The sequence below is a fragment of the Mus musculus genome, chromosome 17 (genome assembly GCF_000001635.26).
Source record: "Mus musculus strain C57BL/6J chromosome 17, GRCm38.p6 C57BL/6J".
Taxonomy (NCBI): Eukaryota; Metazoa; Chordata; class Mammalia; order Rodentia; family Muridae; genus Mus; species Mus musculus.
The window spans coordinates 26,451,588-26,469,264 of NC_000083.6; the positions used below are offsets into that span (position 1 = coordinate 26,451,588).

At 51.0% G+C, this 17,677-nt stretch overlaps 1 long non-coding RNA gene across 7 annotated transcripts in view; it reads right to left on the reverse strand.

The window, feature by feature from the left end:
• Positions 1-16,066: 16,066 nt before the first annotated feature.
• Gm34455 overlaps positions 16,067-17,677 on the reverse strand; it is a 36,694-nt gene continuing 35,083 nt past the window's right edge. For 5 of the 7 annotated variants that reach the window (XR_876694.2, XR_876691.2, XR_876692.2 and 2 more), the window contains one exon: positions 16,067-17,661. This is a non-coding gene — a long non-coding RNA (predicted gene, 34455). The remainder of the gene's footprint in view (positions 17,662-17,677) is intronic. The other 2 variants (XR_003952267.1, XR_003952266.1) reach the window with 2 other exon arrangements.

Sequence of the window (17,677 nt, forward strand, 5' to 3'; positions counted from 1 at the left end):
CCCCAGGTGGAAGCAGTGAGCTGCAGACAGGAACATGGAGGGCACATGGATGCTGCAGGCCAGAAGGAAGGTGCTTGCAACACAATGCTTGCATTTGCCCCCTTGGGGTGTTAGGTGTCTCTTTTTGGATAAAGAGGACTAGGCAGTTGTTTGTTCCCCCAGTGACAACCTGCTGGGCTATACACAGCTCTGCTCCCTGCAGTCTACCACCACGTGGTGGAGCTATTGAGTTCTGTCCCACCTCCACCAAACCGGTCTCTAAATTTAGCGCACCTCCTTCCCACAAAGAATGAAACCAGGGTGCTGAGACAGGGGCTTACCAGGCCTGCTTCTGAGCCTGCTCTGGCCCCGTCCCCTTGTTTGTTTTGGTTCCTGGTCAAGAATGCTGGTCCAGGCCTGGGAGGCTAACCTTCTGACTCTGGAGGGAAAGTCACACTTTTGCTCAACTCCCAGGAGCAGTCTCGAATTCCAGGGGAGGCGTGGGAAAGGCCAGGCCTTCCCCAGCAAAGGCAGTGGAGCTGCCTGAAACCCAGTCATTGCTTCCAGCCTCTGCACTGCTCCCAGGGACAGCCAGCCCACTTCAGGGGGATGGAAATGAGCCGAGGGGAAGGTCTCATGAGCCAGCACAGGATAGACGTCAGAAGTTGCTAAAAGGGAATCCTTCAGACACTCCCCCTGCTCCCTCTCAGACTCCTCCTTCTCTGTGCCAATCTCACCTCCACACAGGCCCCCTTTGGCTGTGCCCTGAAAAATAGAGACACCTTTTCACAGGGGCATTGCTTTAGCTACTGTGGCGGTGATACAGAGGCCGAGGCTTAGGTGAGCCTCTTCTAAGGTTTCAGAAAAGCCAGGCACTAGAGGCAGGCAGCTTTTGGCCAGCAGGGATACTGTCCTGAGTCCCACCAGCAGAAAGGGGCTGCCCGGCCAAGGAGCAGACAGGTCAGCAGGTGGGTGCACCACTGGGTCTGGGGCAACAGTCCAATTTGGCATTCTCCTGCCTCATCAGGCTCTTCCCCAAGATGTCCTCAGAAGCCATTCCCTGACGGCTCTTAAGCAGGTTTCCTCCCTGAATTGACACAAGGGCCCCTGCTCAGGGACAGCCCACACTTAGGCCTCTGGAAAGCCATAAAGCTGAAGTTGGAAGGGGTTTCAGCTTTTTGAAGAGAGGCAACTGTGGCTTTTTGGAAGATGAAACATCATCTCCCTCTAGTGGACATGATGAAATGTGGCGCCCCTCCAACTCACATAGGCAGCTGGCTCTCTGATCAAATCCAGATCAACACTTCCACCCCACCCAGCACCCTCCAGGTGTCACCCTCCAGGTGACACCCAGCAATCAGGAAAGTGAAAACCCAGTAGTTGGCTTTGCAGGTTGGTGTTTTCAGGATGTGGGGATATCAGGGTGACTTGGAGGCTGTTTTTGGATGGCCTGGCACGGTGGTGGGAGCCTACTGGAGAAGCTCAGACCCCGATAGGATCCCAGGATTACCACACCCTGAAGGACCAGGAGGTGGGTCATGCACCTGGTCCTTGCCTCAGGTCACTGGTCTCAGGCTCACTTTAATTCACCCAGCCTACCTATGCCAGGAACCTTAAAGAGAGGCAATGGGAACACAGACATAAGACAGCATATTAGGAGTGCTAAATGTATAGCTTTAGCGACTGGAATATGAATATCCCAGAACTTGAGGAATTTGTGACCCAGTGATTCAGAGGCATGGTCTAGTGTGTGGCAAGTTTCTGCTGGGTCACAAAGCCAGTTACTTTTCAGGATGATAACTGATAACATGCGTGGCTACCTCTGCACACTAGCTAACAACAAGCAGCAATAGTGCCAGCCTGCCCTCTCAGGGACACAGTGGCCCTCGGGCAGATAGGCCATACTGAAGTGGAGACTTCTGGTTTCTTTGGAAAGTCAGTTGTGTCAGATAGTGTTTTGCTGGGGCAGATGCCTGAAGGAGTGTTTCCCTGAAGAGGACACAGGTGAAAGGATGTCTCACTTAGGCAGACTTGTGAAGGAACATTTCACTGGGACACATGCTGTTTAGAAGGATCCAACCGACAGTGGATGGTGTTGAGTGGGAATGGTGTGCCTTACCATTGCTCATCATTTGTCAGGACCCGATAGAGAGAAACACACCAAAAAACTTCTGGTGGTGCACTGGTGGCTTCTTGCTGCTTCCGTGGACTCAGGCAGGTTGTCAGAGTGATGTCAATTGATAACAAACTCACATGGAGTTTTGCTAAGAGAGACTCATGTGCTGAGGCAAGACACATATCCAGGCAAGACCCATAGAGGACACATGACATTTGGAGGGAGTATAAATAGGACCCAATGGACAGTGACGGGGCTTGCCTGTAGAGCTAGCTGTGCAATGCTTCTTGGTCTCTCGTCTTCAATGGCATATCGTCGGTTCACTGAGAGAGGCACAGCCAAGAACTCCTGACATCCCTGGTGGTCCTGTTTCTCCTGCTGACTCGTGCCTAGTCTGCTGAGGCCTGGCTGTCTCTGCTAGGTTGAGCCACCGCTGCTGCTATCCTGACACTACTGAACTGGACTGCTGGTGGATCCGTGAAGTGTTTGCAAGTGGATCGAGCTGCCTCTACTGACCTATGAACTGAACTGCTGATTTCCTGACAATGCAGATGAGATTTGCTCCAAAGAACATTTTCTAAGCAGGTCCACTTCCCCCGTATCCTAGTAACCTTTCTTTTCTACTACCTCTGGTGGATGGTGGGCTAGAAGGGAGGTTAAAGCATTTAAGAACCATCATTAAATTACATTTTGAAAAATGAAAGCTTACACCATATCCTCCAAACATTAGGCCAAAAGCCTCTCTCTCCAACACCACAGTGACGGGTCTGAGACTCACTCACAGGGCTTGCTTGGGAATGACATGAATGTCCCAGACACACCAAGCAAGAAAAAAGTCACGAAAGCATCTGTGTGATATGATGTCATTAGAATAAATATTATACCAATTTAAAACCAAAATAAAATAGATAAACAGATGTGGGGCAATGGGCTATGCACAGACAGGCTAGTCTCCAGTCAAGCCGAGGTTGTGAACCCCGGTAGAACCTGGTGGTGATAATTCACCTACATGAGGTGTTCCCTCATGTCTCCTGGACCCCTGGCTCCTGTCGAAGTTACTGCCCCACAGCCCCCACAGGAGAAGCTGTGGCTAGTAGTCACATAGACAATGTCCCAAGCTTCTGACCTTCAGGCTAGACTCCTCCCAGTTACCTAGCAACAGTAAAGATAACAGCCCACCATAAGAGGGACTGCTTGGCCCCATCTCACTCTCTTACTCCCCTTACTCTCCTCTCTCTCCTCATCCTTTCTCTCTCTCTCACCTCTTACTCTCTCTCCTCGCTCTCTTAAGCTTTTTACTTTCCTTATTCTCACTCTCTTACTCTCTCTCTTACTCTCTCTCTCTTACTCTAGCCTTTCTTCTCTCTCTCCTTTTCCCCCTTCTCTCCTCTTGGCCATGGCTGGTCTCTCTCTTCCTTTTACCTTTTCTCTTTCTCCCTGCCTTTCTACAATAAAGCTCTAAAACCATAGACTGCCTCTGTTCATCAAGTCCTGCTGTGCATGGATGATGGGATAGGCTTTCTCCTAACAAGCCATTTCTAATCTCCTGATAGAAGATGACCGGACTTAGGACTCTTACTTGTGTGGGAACCTCTCTCCCCCTGCCCTCTCTCCCGTATCCCTGGGGCCGAGGGTGTCACCCCGGGACCCTGTTATTGGGGGCTGCCCCTTGTCCACCCCCCGTCAAGTGGGGTCAGTGGCTTAGATGCTCACCTGGGGGCAAGTGGAAAGCATCCGGCAGTCCTCCCACGTCCCGTTGTCCAGAGCACAGGAAGAACTCTGGCTGGACATGGCTCTCTCCCTCCCCCCCCTTCCCCAACACCCACAGCCCCACAGAGGCTGGTGATGCAGCTCTGGAGAGCAATGTGCTCAGCACACCAGAAGCCCCAAATTTAATCCCCAACACCACAGTAAAATAACGAAACGCATCCTTAAAAGCACATGGATAGTCAGTCCAGAAGGCCAAAGGCAGGCCAGAAAGCTGGAGCCGAAGGCAAAGGCATTCGCTCCCAAGGCTGAAGACCTCAGTTTGATTCCTGAAGCTACATGGTGGGTGGGGAGAGCAGACTTCTGCAAGCTGTCCTCCACCAACCCTCCATGGGCTTCATGCTGTGTGTGCATGCAGCACACACATGCATGTACACACACTCACAAACATAAGCAAGGATGCTAACAAAGGTGATCTTGAGAGGGGAGTGGTGGACGCGAGCATAGGCACATTTACTTTCTTAGTTTGTTTCTCTGTGTGATAATAGTAACAAATAATTCTGTATGGGCCAAATATCGTTGTCACAATATGAAAATTATTATTGTTTAATTCAAGAAGGTTCTAGACAGGGGGATGAAGGGACGACTAACAAGGGACCTCTTGTAAAGAAATGTGGCTCAGAAGTACATTTGCCTAATTTGTGTGAGGCCAAGCTTCCATCTCCAGCATCCGTACAATGACTTAGCTAATTAACACAACTCCCTCCTGCTCTCGGACTCCACTATTCAGGGCAAGGACAGACACGAAGTGACTATTACAAGACAGTGCTGTGGCTGGGATAAGCCTGGGGCATGGAGGGATACCTGACCTGACCTGAGTGAATCACAGGAGGCTTCTGGCGGGGCCTTGAAATACTTCTTGCAGTTGATCCACAGACTACAGACTGAGACAAAGAGGAAGGGCATGACAGACAGATGGTACCGAGGATGCACAGGCCCAGAGGCAGCTTTCCCCTACCTGGACTCACCAGGCCTTACCCAAAAAAAAGAAAAGACTAAGAAAAAATTGATTTGGAGAAGAGGTTGAAGCCCCTGGGAATAGCTTTTGAATGCTTCTTCTTAAATAATCCACACACACCCCCCCTTTTAACCTAAACAAGAAAAGGCTCTGACCCATCTTTGAGGCCTCCCCCTTGAGCTGGGGCCTGCTAATGCTAAGACAGTAAGTCAACTTAAAGGAGAGAGAACCCCATTCACCCATCCCCACCTGTCCATGGAGAAGCAGGAGCATGCCCTGGGGTGTGGGTGAGATCCTGGCTCTGGAATCTACACGGTGCCAGCAGCCGTGGCACTTCCTGTCCTTGGCTTCTTCAGCAGCAGAGCAGCAAGACACCTAGACTGCCTCTTGATGCATGGTCTGGCCACAGTGAAATTGAAGGTCTCCAACAGTGGGAAAGAGGCTGACCCCCATTTCATGGGTAGGAAGGGGGTCAGGGGCCGTGAGAACTCAGGACTCAGTGCTCCCTATGGCTCTTACCATTTTTAAAGTGTTGGAGTCAAGGACAAGTCCAGGCTCCTGTGCACAGGCATTCAAGTTCTGCAGCCTGATGTACTGACTCCCCATCTCCCTGTACCCCGATCCCTCCTAGCATCAGGCTGCATCTCTCTGTGCCCATCTGGAGTGAGCCACTACTGCAGTGCTAAAGGCTGTCATTTCCTCCTTACCTGGAATTGCTCCCTCTCAGTTCCATAGAAAGATGCCCCAGGGCAGAGCACAAATAGGAAGGGGGGGCACTAGTTTGAATTGCCATGGCAACAGATGGCATGGGAAATGGGCTCCTGGGTTCTCTGCTGACTTCTCATCAACACTTTGATACTGAGCCCTTAGCTGTGACCTTGTGAAGAGGGGGTGGGAGGGGGGGTCTCAGAACAGGAAGTCCGTCACAGAGAGAAGTTCATGTCATGCATGGATTTGGTGGATCAAGAGTCGTACCTGTTGCCCACATGCTCCTCTCATTCTGGAATGTCATCACCCATTGTAGACACATACACGCGCGCGCGCACACACACAGACACAGAGAGACAGAGGGACAGAGAGAGACAGACAGAGACACACACAGATACACAGAGACAGACAGACACAAAGAGATACACACAGAGACAGACACACACATACAGAGAGACACAGACACACACAGAGAGAAACAGACTGACACACAGAGAGAAACAGACACACCCACACCCATACAGAGAGAGAGAGAGAGAGAGCCAGCCCACTTGGATCACTCCCACTCATTCACACCCCTTAGCCCTATTTCCACATGACTTCTGGAAGCTTCCCCTGGTAGGCTCTAGCCAACCCACTCCATCAGACTGGGTTAATCTGTAACCATTCATTTCCTGCTTCTCAGGAGCAAGGACCACATTTAATTTGCCACCAAGACCCCTAATGTGCTGGCCCTCAGTAGGCACCACACCAACATCTCACAAACACAGCAGGTGAAGAAAGCAGAGACTAGGGTGAGTTCCAGGAAGGACTTGGGTCTCATGGTCACGGAATCGGGAGTCAGGCCCTGCGATGCCAGAGTACAGCCTCTACCATCTGCCTCTGTCCTGCCCCTCCCTCTACTCTGTGAGGGTTCTGGGTGCGGGGGGGAATATGGGAGGCATGCTTCCTGGGCCTAAGGAAGAGATTTGGCTGAGTCTAGAAGTCTCTAAGGATGGGAAAGGTCGGATGTCAGGCCCCCTTCATGGTGACTGAGAAGTACGCGATGTCAACACTGCTTAATTTTCTCAGTCTGGGCTTCTGACTCCACTGAGGGGTGGAGGGGACAGTTGCGTCAGCCTGGGCCACCTAGAGCACAGCTCTATGAGCTCTCTCGCTTTGAGAAGCCCTGACAGACAGCTCCTGCCTCTTACTGTACGGACTCCTGAATCCAGAAGGGGAAGGGAGTGCTCATTAATCCCCCTGCGTTAGCTCCTATTCAATAAATATTCCAAGTGTGAATAGCACTTTTATGTTACTGGTCTGCATAAGACAAACACCCCTAGAATCTTGGAGGGAGAGCCACTCCAGGACACCTGGGGATGCCAACATGTCAGGATAGTGGTGGCACACCTGCCTGTATACCTTAAGCCATCCTGGAATGCTTACATGGTAGTTTGTCCTTGTCTACAGTTTTACTTCCTACACTAAACTTAGCCACAGTAAACACAAATTCAAAGTAGCAGTAAACGTCCTCAGGGGCACTGCCTCCCAGTCCTGCCCAGTGAGTCACGCAGGCAGGTCCAGTTCCCCTGGGTCAAGAGCTGAGCACATGGCCTGACCTAACTGTGCATCTTGAGTCCTCTGAGTCCTTTCTAAATCACTGTCCACCTAGCAGTAGAAGCGAATTTCTTCAAATATGAAGCAAATTATATAGTTCCTAGACTTATCCTTGCCAGATTCTCAAAGTAAACCGGAAGCTCTGAGCCTGCAAAGCCTCCGTCCAAGTACAGCTATTTCAGAGTCACCTCATGACCACACCAGCAGCCTTGTGTCCCTTCTCAACCTTTGCTTCTGCCACTGGGTCTTTCAAGCCTGTCCCATTAGAAGAGGGAAGGCAGGGACAGATAGGTCTCATCTGCATTGTGTGCCCAGCATCTGGTCGAATAAGTGCTCCGTCTTCAGAGAAGACTCTCATGGGGTCCATGACAGAGGACCAATGGCTGCACTCATGGGGCAGAGTTAACAGACACAGTAGGCAGAAGAAAGGAAGGTCACTTCTGGCTGCTCTGACAGAGTAAATTGACTCTCCTCACCGTGTGGTTCACTCCTATACCGAACATTTAAAGACCACTTCCCTCACCTTTTTTCTTATCAGGTTGTTCCCTAAAGTATATAGTCTGACAACTGTTTGCAAAGCATCTGCATTGTATGGAGGATGATTCTGCAAATCAGATGAGCTGATATTCAGGAGGGATGCAGGTCATGCACAAATCTCTCGCTGTTTGTAAAACTGATGTGAGCATCTAGGATTTTTGGTATCCTCCAGAGTCCTGCAACTAGTCCCCACTCCCCCAAGCAGGACTGGGGAGTGTGTGAACATGCTCTTACAGCTCCAAGATGGAGGTGCCTGCAGACCCTTTGATGTGCCCTCAGATGCTATAGGGCAGGGGGAACGCTCTCTTTAATAAAGCATTTATTACTCTCCCTTTAATAAACTCTCTCATGAATACACCATTGATTCCCGTTCTTGAATGATCCATCTTCACAGCAGACGCCACCTACAAAAGCCTCACTGCATAATATCCTCTTTCCTTGGGGCTTTGAATTTCAGAATGTGGAGCTGTGTGGAGGGTTCAGACACTCGGATAATAGCTAGGAATTTGTTTTGAGGCAGAAATAATGGAATGGGCTGGGAGAATTGGATGGGGAAGGAATCAAATATGAGCCCTAAATGTCCAACCTGAGACCTTGGGTAGGTGGTCATGCCAGTAGCCTGGGAATATCAGAGAGCCATGAGATGTCCATGAGACAGACACTCATTATTGCTATGGGTCTGGAGCCAGGAAAGTTTTAAAGCCAAGATACACAGGTAAGTGCAACAACTTATGGTAAATATTTAAAAATCATGGATTATGGGCTGGAGAGATGGCTCAGCAGTTAAGAGCACTGACTGCTCTTCCAGAGGTCCTGAGTTCAATTCCCAGAAACCACGTGGTGACTCACAACCATCTGTAATGGGATCTGATGCCCTCTTCTGGTATGACTGAGGAGAGTGGCAGTCTGCTCACATACATAACATAAATAAATCTTTTTCAAAATATCATGGATTGTGTCAAATCAAAGGTAAGGATGGACAGAGAGATGGGAGCTCGTGACAATCAAGGAGCCTCAGGACTGAGAGATCAAGCAGACTACATGATATCCAGGAGACAAGAGAGAAAGGAGAAGACTATATCAAAGATGCCACTGTTGTTGAGGGAGGCAGGATTGGGGCACCAGCAATGGCAAGGATGCTAGGGAGCTACACAGCAGCTGGACTTGAAGCCTAAGTGTCCTGCAGAGAGACTGGGGGTGAAGGGGACAAAGATGAAGACATACATTCTCTCCCAGGTTGCTGAAAGGAGGCTGGAGAAACAGGCGGTTGTTAGAAGGAGTTTTCTGTAGGACTAGATGGTTGACCATTAGTAATGGCAGAAGAAACAGGTGTTGTGGATAAGGAGAGTCAACACAGTGACCTTCTAGGTAGTGTTGAATATTTAAGATACATGGCTCCTCCCAACAAGTGCAGATAGAGCCCTAAAATCAAAGACAGGTGGGACTCACCCCATCCCCAAAGTCTGGGCACTCCCAACACATTCTGAACAACCAGTGTTCCAGTATAGAAGCTAATAAGCTTAGAGAGTGGAGCTACTGCTGGTTTTGTTGATATCTGGGACCTGGCTCGAACGCTGGATTCCGGATGTATACATACAACACACTTTGTGCTCACTCCTACAGCACCCCCCCCCCACACACACACACACTGCTGGTTCCCTTCTTCTTCCCAAACATCCTGGCTTCTGCTTCTATTTCTTCCTCTCGATAGGAGAGAGAGAACACGTCGTGGACACTGTCTACTCTTATTCCAGACTGGACTGGACTTCAAATCACCTAGGACACACACCTCTGGATGTGTCTATGAGAGACAGGGACCCTGTGTCTCCAACGCAGCTGTCAGAAGGCTGGGGCTCACAAGGGCCTCTCAGGTCACCCACTGGTTGCTGGCGGTTGGCTCTGAGAGCAGAAGGCACAAGGGAGATCCTGGGGTCACGCACGCAGGGATCAAGGGTGAGCACTCAAAGGATGTGAGAGCATGAACAGGGATGGAGGTGGATCAAGATTGTTGAGCTGTGGGTGTGTAAACTGAGGGTTAGTCTGTGTGAGTGTGAAGGAAAGCAGGTAAGTTAGGCATTTGAGTGTGTGTAAAGAGTGTGTAGGTGGCAAAGGACACAGTCATAAGCATGGACTGTGTATATGTGGGTATTCATACGATAGAATGTGTATGTGTGAGTAACTGGTGTTGTTTAAGTGAGGTGTGTGTGAGAGAGATAGAGAGAGAGAGAGAGAGAGAGGTATATGGAATATGGATATGGTCTCATCCTATAGCCCAGGCTAGCCTAGCATTCATGATAATCCTGCCCAAGGCTTCCTATGCTGGGATTACGGGCCTGGGCATCTTTGTGTGTCTTTTGAACTTACAGCTCTTTTCAGATTTTAACCCATGTAAACACTTGAGCTCTATGGAAGGAAGCAGCTTCAGGAACCCACATGGCGGCGGCGGCAGCAGCAGTCTAGATGGCTGAGATGTATATACACCAATAGCGCTTATTATCAGGAATGGTGATTGAGGTTCGGGGTATCTGATGCTGGGCTACTGTGTGCCATAAGAATGAACAATGGAATGATAGAGCAGCGACTCAGACGTGCTGCAGAACCTGGACGCCGCAGTTCCAGAGGAGGCGATGGAGCTCACTGAAGCCCTCTCTTCTGGAGACACTGGGGGAATCCCATCTCACCTTGCCAGCTTTCTCGGGTCCTCCAGCCTCACACCATGCTGCGGGCACAGCAGCTCAGCAGGCCTGCCCATCTCTTCCTGCCCTCTTTTCTCTCTCCTTCCCTCATTACTCACTCTCTCACCTACAAAAGTCCATCATACATCATACATTATACATGCTCCATTCCCCAGTTACACATGTATACACACCATATTGACTTACATGCTCAATCCATCACACATGCACTCTCCCCTCAATTACACACACACACACAGACACACACACAGACACACACACACACACACACACACACACAAAGGGTCTAAGAGTTGATCCTTTCTCCTGGGCCTTTGCTGGGTTTTTGGCAAGGTGCTCTTGGTCAGTAAGAACATGATAATTGGTGGGTGTGCATGCTCATACACACTCAGCCCCGGTGGCATTGATATTGGTGCTAATCCACTCACAGGGGCAGGGCCTCTCTGACCTAAAAGAACACAAAGGCCTCAGCTCCATCAGGGATATGCTAGGCCTCAAGTTCCAGCATATGAAGTTAGGAGCCACACTCAGACCTAACTCCCGCCTACATAGCCAAACACCTGGGTCCCAGAACCAGCCCTGGCTCATCTCCTCAGCAATTTCTCTCACAGTAGGACCCTCGCCTCTGTCAAAACAGCCACCTCCACTTCCAATCCTCTCCTGGGCCGGAGAGACCCCATCCAGAGTACGTTAAACTGTGGCCGTTGCCTGGAAGGATGCTCCTCCAGGTTCCTGCTCTCAGGGAGTGTAAATTGCCTCTCTGTCATGCATATCTTCCTCTTTCCTGCCTATCTTTGCTCCATCCTCTCCTGTTTTGTCTAGCTGCAACAGCCTTGAGTCACAGTGACCATACACCTTCAGCCCACCAGAGGGCGCTATAACACGGGAAAGCACCTACCTGATTTCCTTTCCCGTTGCACCCTCTCTGGCAGGTGACAGTCCAAAATCCACAGGCGGCTGGAGAACCCTGACTGGACCAATGAGTCTGTTAGTGCAAGCTGCCCAGTGCAGCTTCCCAGTGTGTATGCCTTTCCCATCCCTCCACAAACCCTGGGCAGAACGTTTGCAGTTTGACATGTGACATGATTAGCCCGAAATTCCTTTTCCTCCTTTGAAGCGTCAGGAGCAGATTTCTTCTTGCGGAACGTTAGCAACAACCTCAGACTGCCTTTTCCTTACCGTATATGAGTGAACCTTTTCACCTGAAGGGAGCTCTCCACAGCCCTCTGTGAGGCTTCCAAGTCGCAGCCTCATCTCGTCCCATTATTAAGTCTGAGAAGGGTCATCTAATGGGAGCACTGGCAGGATGCACAGTTGATCTGAACACCAAGACCATTCCTCAGTAACTGTGAGCATAGCCCACAGCATTGAACTCGGCCAAGGGATGAGTCTTATCCCAAGTGGTACAGAGTGGGCTAGTGTGAGATTCCAATATGCTGCTCTCGAGTTCCGCTTTCTGAATATAGTAACTATAAGTGAGGGCTGGAGTCTAATGGAGTTGAAGGGGTTCCACAGTCAGGAGGAGAAGCTAGGCTCCTGCGGTCTCCTCCTTCAAGGATAAGCATACTTGGTAAAGAGAGACCAAGCCATGGCTTGACCCCTCCCGTGCTACCTCCCATCCATGCCCAGAGGACAGCCTGTCCCTCAAGGGGGTGGAAGGATCCATGAAGCCCATGAGAACTGGGCCCCGGACACATCGGGGAAGGAGCATGGTGCTGGCTCAGCAAACATCTGTGGAAAGAGCCAGGTGGCAGGACAGTTCTGATCCCTCCCGTGCCCTGAAGTCCTTATGACCCCCAGCAGTAGGTAGCCTGCTGTTCTTCACATTTGAGGATAAGAAAGCTGAGCCACAGCAGAATCCAGTAGAGCTCCAGGCCTCTACCCATACTTCCTCTGTCTGACCACCAACTCTGCAACCTGGCTTCCTTCATACCAGTGATTCTCCAAGAGTGGTCGCCAGGCAGCAGCAGCCTCCACTGCCACAGCAGCAACAGCAGCAGCAGCAGCAGCGTCTATACTTGACAGAGTCTAGGGCCTAGATGGGCCACACAGTTCATGCTCCAATGTGCAGACAGCCATGTGAGCCTCTGTTCTGTATCAGCCCTCTCTGGGATTTGGGAAATACACTTGTGAGTGGAAAGATTCCAAGGTTCTTAACAAGTCAAGCTGCTGCAGAAGGTCGGGGCTGGTGGCCTTGGATGAACAGAGCCCTATGGTTAAAAACCCCATATAAGCATTTCTGTTTCCATGGCAACTTGAGTTTATCAGGCAGCCGGAAGGGCTGGGAAGGACTGGAGGATGCTCAGGTTCACGCCAAAAGGTCAACATACAGGTACTCAGACCAAACCCCTCCCCTCCAGGGTGGGGCCTGGGAAGCTGCCGTTTGGACAGAACCTGTTACCACCCAGTGCAAGCTAACACTGGGGACCTCTGTATCCATAGAAGGCTTCAGACTAGACAGACTCATGGGGGCTGGTTTTGTGACCAGGTACAAAGCTTACCCCACTATACCCTGAGATTCCTCTCTACAGAAGGTAGTCCTGGCAGGTGAAGGAGTTGGATTCGGAAAGCAGATTAGCTTGGTGCATCTAAAGGGGGAAATCAAGGTAGATGCCGGGCAGCGAAGGTTAAGCCGTAGACTCCGCAGACCACGGTTTTCAAGCCCTGGGGCAGTACGGAGCCATGGAGGAAATGAGCCCCAAACCGGTGCCATCAAGTTTGCATTTTCCAGAATTACAGCCTGAGTGGGGCTGAGCTGAGGAGGAAGAGGGAGGGGCTGTGCTGGTTAGCTCTAGGCTACACTGTGTAGGTTCAAATCCCTGCCCCACCCAATCCCACAGTGGTGGGAACTCGAACTATTGGCTTAACCTGTTAGTGTGTTGGGGGTCTAATCTGTAAAAGGATATGAAAGTCTGATGATAAGAATTCAAGGACCCATATGAAGCCCGCAGCCTGCGTCAGTGCTCCATCGGCAAAGGTCTTATTGTTCTTCCGTGAGCAGAAGCAGGAAGCTACGTACCATGGCCAGTGTAAGCACTCTGGGGACCAAGGCAGGTAGCGTGGTCATTGAAACCCTCCGAGTAGCTCTGGAGACAGTATGGCCCTCTGTCACATTAGAACAGAGACTCCCAACCTCTCAGAAGCATAGACCGCCTGCTAGAAATGTAGAGCTGGCGGGAAGCGTGACCCTGTCCCCCGTGAGCCCTCAGCCCAGGCCTGCCCACATGACCCAGCTTCCTGTTTGTGATACCAACATTGGAGGGAGGAAATCAACAACCCCACCCAGGGCTAGAGGGCAAGAATGTGGATGTGCTGACGTCAAAACTTGTCCCAGTTCTGAAGAGATGGGATGGGAAGGGCTTCCTGCTGAGCTTCTGAGCTAGCCTGCTCTGAGGGAGCTGAGGTGACCTGTGACAGCCCACTCAGCTTTCTCTGTGGGGTGCTGCAGGGGTGAACTCGTGTCCTGCCACAACACAGCTGTAGGACCTGGGCAAACACGTTGCAAGTCTCAGTCCCGTGTGTATAAGGGAACGGCAATGCTAATGGAGCAAGGGTACCCATCAGGTCTGAGAGAAGCCCTCCCTCAACCGTGAGCCTTCTCCTCACTGAAAGAGCCACAGGAGAACCTTGCCTTCAAGAAAGATCCAAGCCCCTCCTGGGGTGAAGCATGCCCTCGCTTCCTTCAGCTCCTGCCACCATCTACCTGGCTGGCAAGGCAGGGAAGGAGAGGAAGCCAGTCACAGAGCATGAAGTATTTCCAGGGGTGGTGAGGAGGAGTTTGTCCAGCATTTATGCTGTGACTCAGGCTGAAGCCTGGACTCAGGCACTTCCTGGTCTAGTGACTCAGTTTCCCTTGTTATACAGCAGCATCACAACACAAGGCCTGCTTTTCAGCTTTGAAGAGGCATTGAGGCAACTATTGAGTACTGGTAGGGCCCTTCATGCCCCATGCTTGGAGGGCCTACTACGTGCCTGAGGCTCTATGCACATTTGATCTTGATTCTTGGCTGAGCCTAGAGAAATTAGAAATACTATTGACCACATTGTATGGCGTGATAAGCAGGCCAAGGGACAGCCTAAGCTCATGGAGCCGGGGACCAGCAGAGTCCAACGGAGAGCACAGGCCTCACTAGCATCAGGAATGTGCCTTCCATTGGAAGCATGCCCTAATAGTATTAGGTCATGCCCTTGACCCCAGCAGATGTTTCAGGGACCCCTCCCCACCTCTACCCCATAGAAGGTCTCCTGGTCCACTCTCCAGCCTGACCCTCTGGTTTCAAATGTGTCCACATAGGCTGTAGGAACTTGGCTCAAGTCTGGCCTCCTTTCTATAATAGACTGCTTGGAATCCAAAGCTGGAGTCCTGGTGTCCTCTGTCCCACATGCCTGGAAAGGCACTGTCAAGGTTCTTCACCCTATGAGACTGAATTTCCAAGCTTGGTACTGAAGGAGAGCTGGCATGGAGGACTGACACAGGGTCCATGAACCCCCCCCCTAGGAAGGCAGAGCCCCCTACAGCAAGCACCTGGGAGGGAAGGACCAGGAGTGGGGCCGCCATGGGGCCAGCTGGGCCCTCACTGGGCTGTCTGCCCTCCTCCATTTTCTCTCATTTTCCTCTAGGACATCACTTAGCCCCATTTTGGAGCCTGGATTAGACTCGAGGTTGGCTGCCCCCAAAAACTTGCAACCTGGTCCATACCCATCTTTCCCCTGAGCCTGAGTTCCCCGGTATGCTACAAAATTCGGGAGCCCCCCCTCCCCCAGTTACTGATGAAGACATCACATCTTTAAAGACCCTAGTACATCTCACAAAGCATCAATAAACTGGCATCCAGACCCAGGGAAGGGTCCATGAATGATCCTGAGAGCCCCTTCCTTGGGTGTCCAGCAGGTGGCAGCATCAGTCCCTTGTTGGCACACAGACTTTTGCTCTCAAATGCTTTATAGATTTTGTTAGCAATCCCCCCACCCCACCCCGTTCCACCCTGAGCTACACCCCCAAGCCCTTACAGAGTTTCATGCCATTGGTGGTGAGGAACTAGATTTAGAAGTTGATGCTCCTGGAGAATTTCCTGCCCACTAATCCCATAGGCCCTTGCTCCTAGCAAGGCTGCGGGCCAGCCCTGTGGGAAGAAGCAGAGGGAGCCTTACCCTGGAGACCCCTCCTCCCGCCGCCCTGCCTGGCTCTCCACAGCCCTCTGCATCCAGGGCTCTCTCACTTTCTCCACCCTCTTCCTGCTTTTCTTCCTCTTTGTGTGAATTACAGGAACAGTTCACAGGTTCTTTTCTTTTTTAAACAATTTTACTTTATTTTTATATTTTATATATGAGTACATGGTAGCTGTCTTCAGACACTCCAGAAGAGGGCATCAGATCTGGTTACAGATGGTTGTGAGCCACCATGTGGTTGCTGGGAATTGAACTTAGGACCTCTGGAAGAGCAGTCAATGCTGTTAACTATTGAGCCATCTCTCCAGCCCACACAGGTTCTTTTCCAGGGCCAGTATGCAGCACACAAGAGGAGTCTTTTGGAGTGTTCAAGTGATGGTGGGAAAACAGTCAATAATAAAGGAAGAAAGGAACTTCTTTTTTTTAATTCTTTTTTTAAATTTATTTATTTATTATATGTAAGTACACTGTCAGACACTCCAGAAGAGGGAGTCAGATTTTGTTACAGATGGTTGTGAGCCACCTGTGGTTGCTGGGATTTGAACTCTGGACCTTCAGAAGAGCAGTCAGGTGCTCTTACCCACTGAGCCATCTGACAGCCCAGAAAGGAACTTCTTCAGGAACTTCTTCACAGGCCCTGGCAAGCATCCGTCTGGTGATATGACAGGGTGACCAGCGGGAGGCATGGAGGAGGCAGGGAAGTGGCCAAGGACAAGGGAATCCACACAGAGGTGCAATCCTCAAAGGCCCTTGGGCAGCCAGGGATGTCTTGGGAATCCAAGGAGGCTGGTGCCATGCTTTTCCAAGATGCCGACTAAAGGGTGCATCAGCTTGCCACAGCCCATATAGCCACAAACACAGAGAAGCAGTTCCTGGGTTCTCAGACGAAGAAACTAGGACCCTCAGCCAAATCAGGGACCATAAGCAACCAGGAAAAGAAAGAAAGAAAAGACAGAGTTTAGCCTGTGCAGAGTGCAGGTACTCTGTTGTGCCGTAGCGGCTACTTTATGTAGATGAAGGGATGAAATGGGAGTCTCAGAAGGAAGGAACACGCCTAGGGTCATGAAGAATAGCAGACCTGAGCCTTGTACCTGAGGCTTCCCCATGGAGGTAGCTAGCACCCTGTGCCCTAGATACCTCAGAGCCACCCGGAGGGCCTTTCCTTCCTCGGGCCCTGCAGCCATCCCGCTGAAGCTCCTTAGGGTCCCTTGAGGTCAGCCAGCAAGTCTTATTCTCACAACCCTCCCCTGGCACTCCACGTTTCCGTAGCAATGCTCTACCCTCTCCCACCGCTGCCACCACACCACACCACATCACACCAACCCTGTTGCCTCTCCCTGGATGGCTCTCTGTGTGACTAACACCTAAGGTCACCACATTGTGTCTGTCTCCCCCACCAGACTGCACCTGAACCCCACGAAGGTCTCAGCCTCATGAATCAACCTTTATATGGCCCCTGCCTACCACACTGATAACATGTATTCATTCGTACCCAGAGCTGCATGTGTAGAGAAAGAGCTCTGTGGACTGGAGACCTTTGCTTGAGCCTGTGCCAGGACCTTGACCTGCAGGAAGAAGGTCAGAGAAAAAAAATGGCAGCTGTGACCTAGGCCAAGTCCTCCAGAGTGGGGCCATCTGGGTCATGGGTAGCATTAGTGCTGGGGACATGGCATCAGCAGGCTTAGAGATATCTCTTGTGCACAAAATAGAGATGAGTGAGCCCTAGAACGTGACCTGGAACATCTTCTAGGGTATAGGGAGGGTGGAGTCCCCGGAGCTCTGAGCAAGGTGGCAAAGTGTGTGAGGGTCTGACTCAGCCAGGAACTATTGGGGAACATAGGAAAATGGGGACAGACACCACTCTTGCACAAGCAAGGTTTGGGCACAACCCAAAGGACTGTCACTTGCTGGGCCATTCTTGAGCCTCACTGTGGTCCTTAAAGCAGGTGGAACTCGGTGTGGGTGAGGAAGCTAACACTTCCAGAAGGAAAGGTACTCACCTAAGAGTCCCTAAGCAGAAAACAGGGGAGCTCTTTTACGGGGACTGGATCAAGATGACCCAGTGACCTGGTCTTCACTTAGTAGCAGGTGCTCATAGCTGGTTCAGGAGTGAGCCAGTGATGCCAGAGACTCTGAGAGGACAGAGGC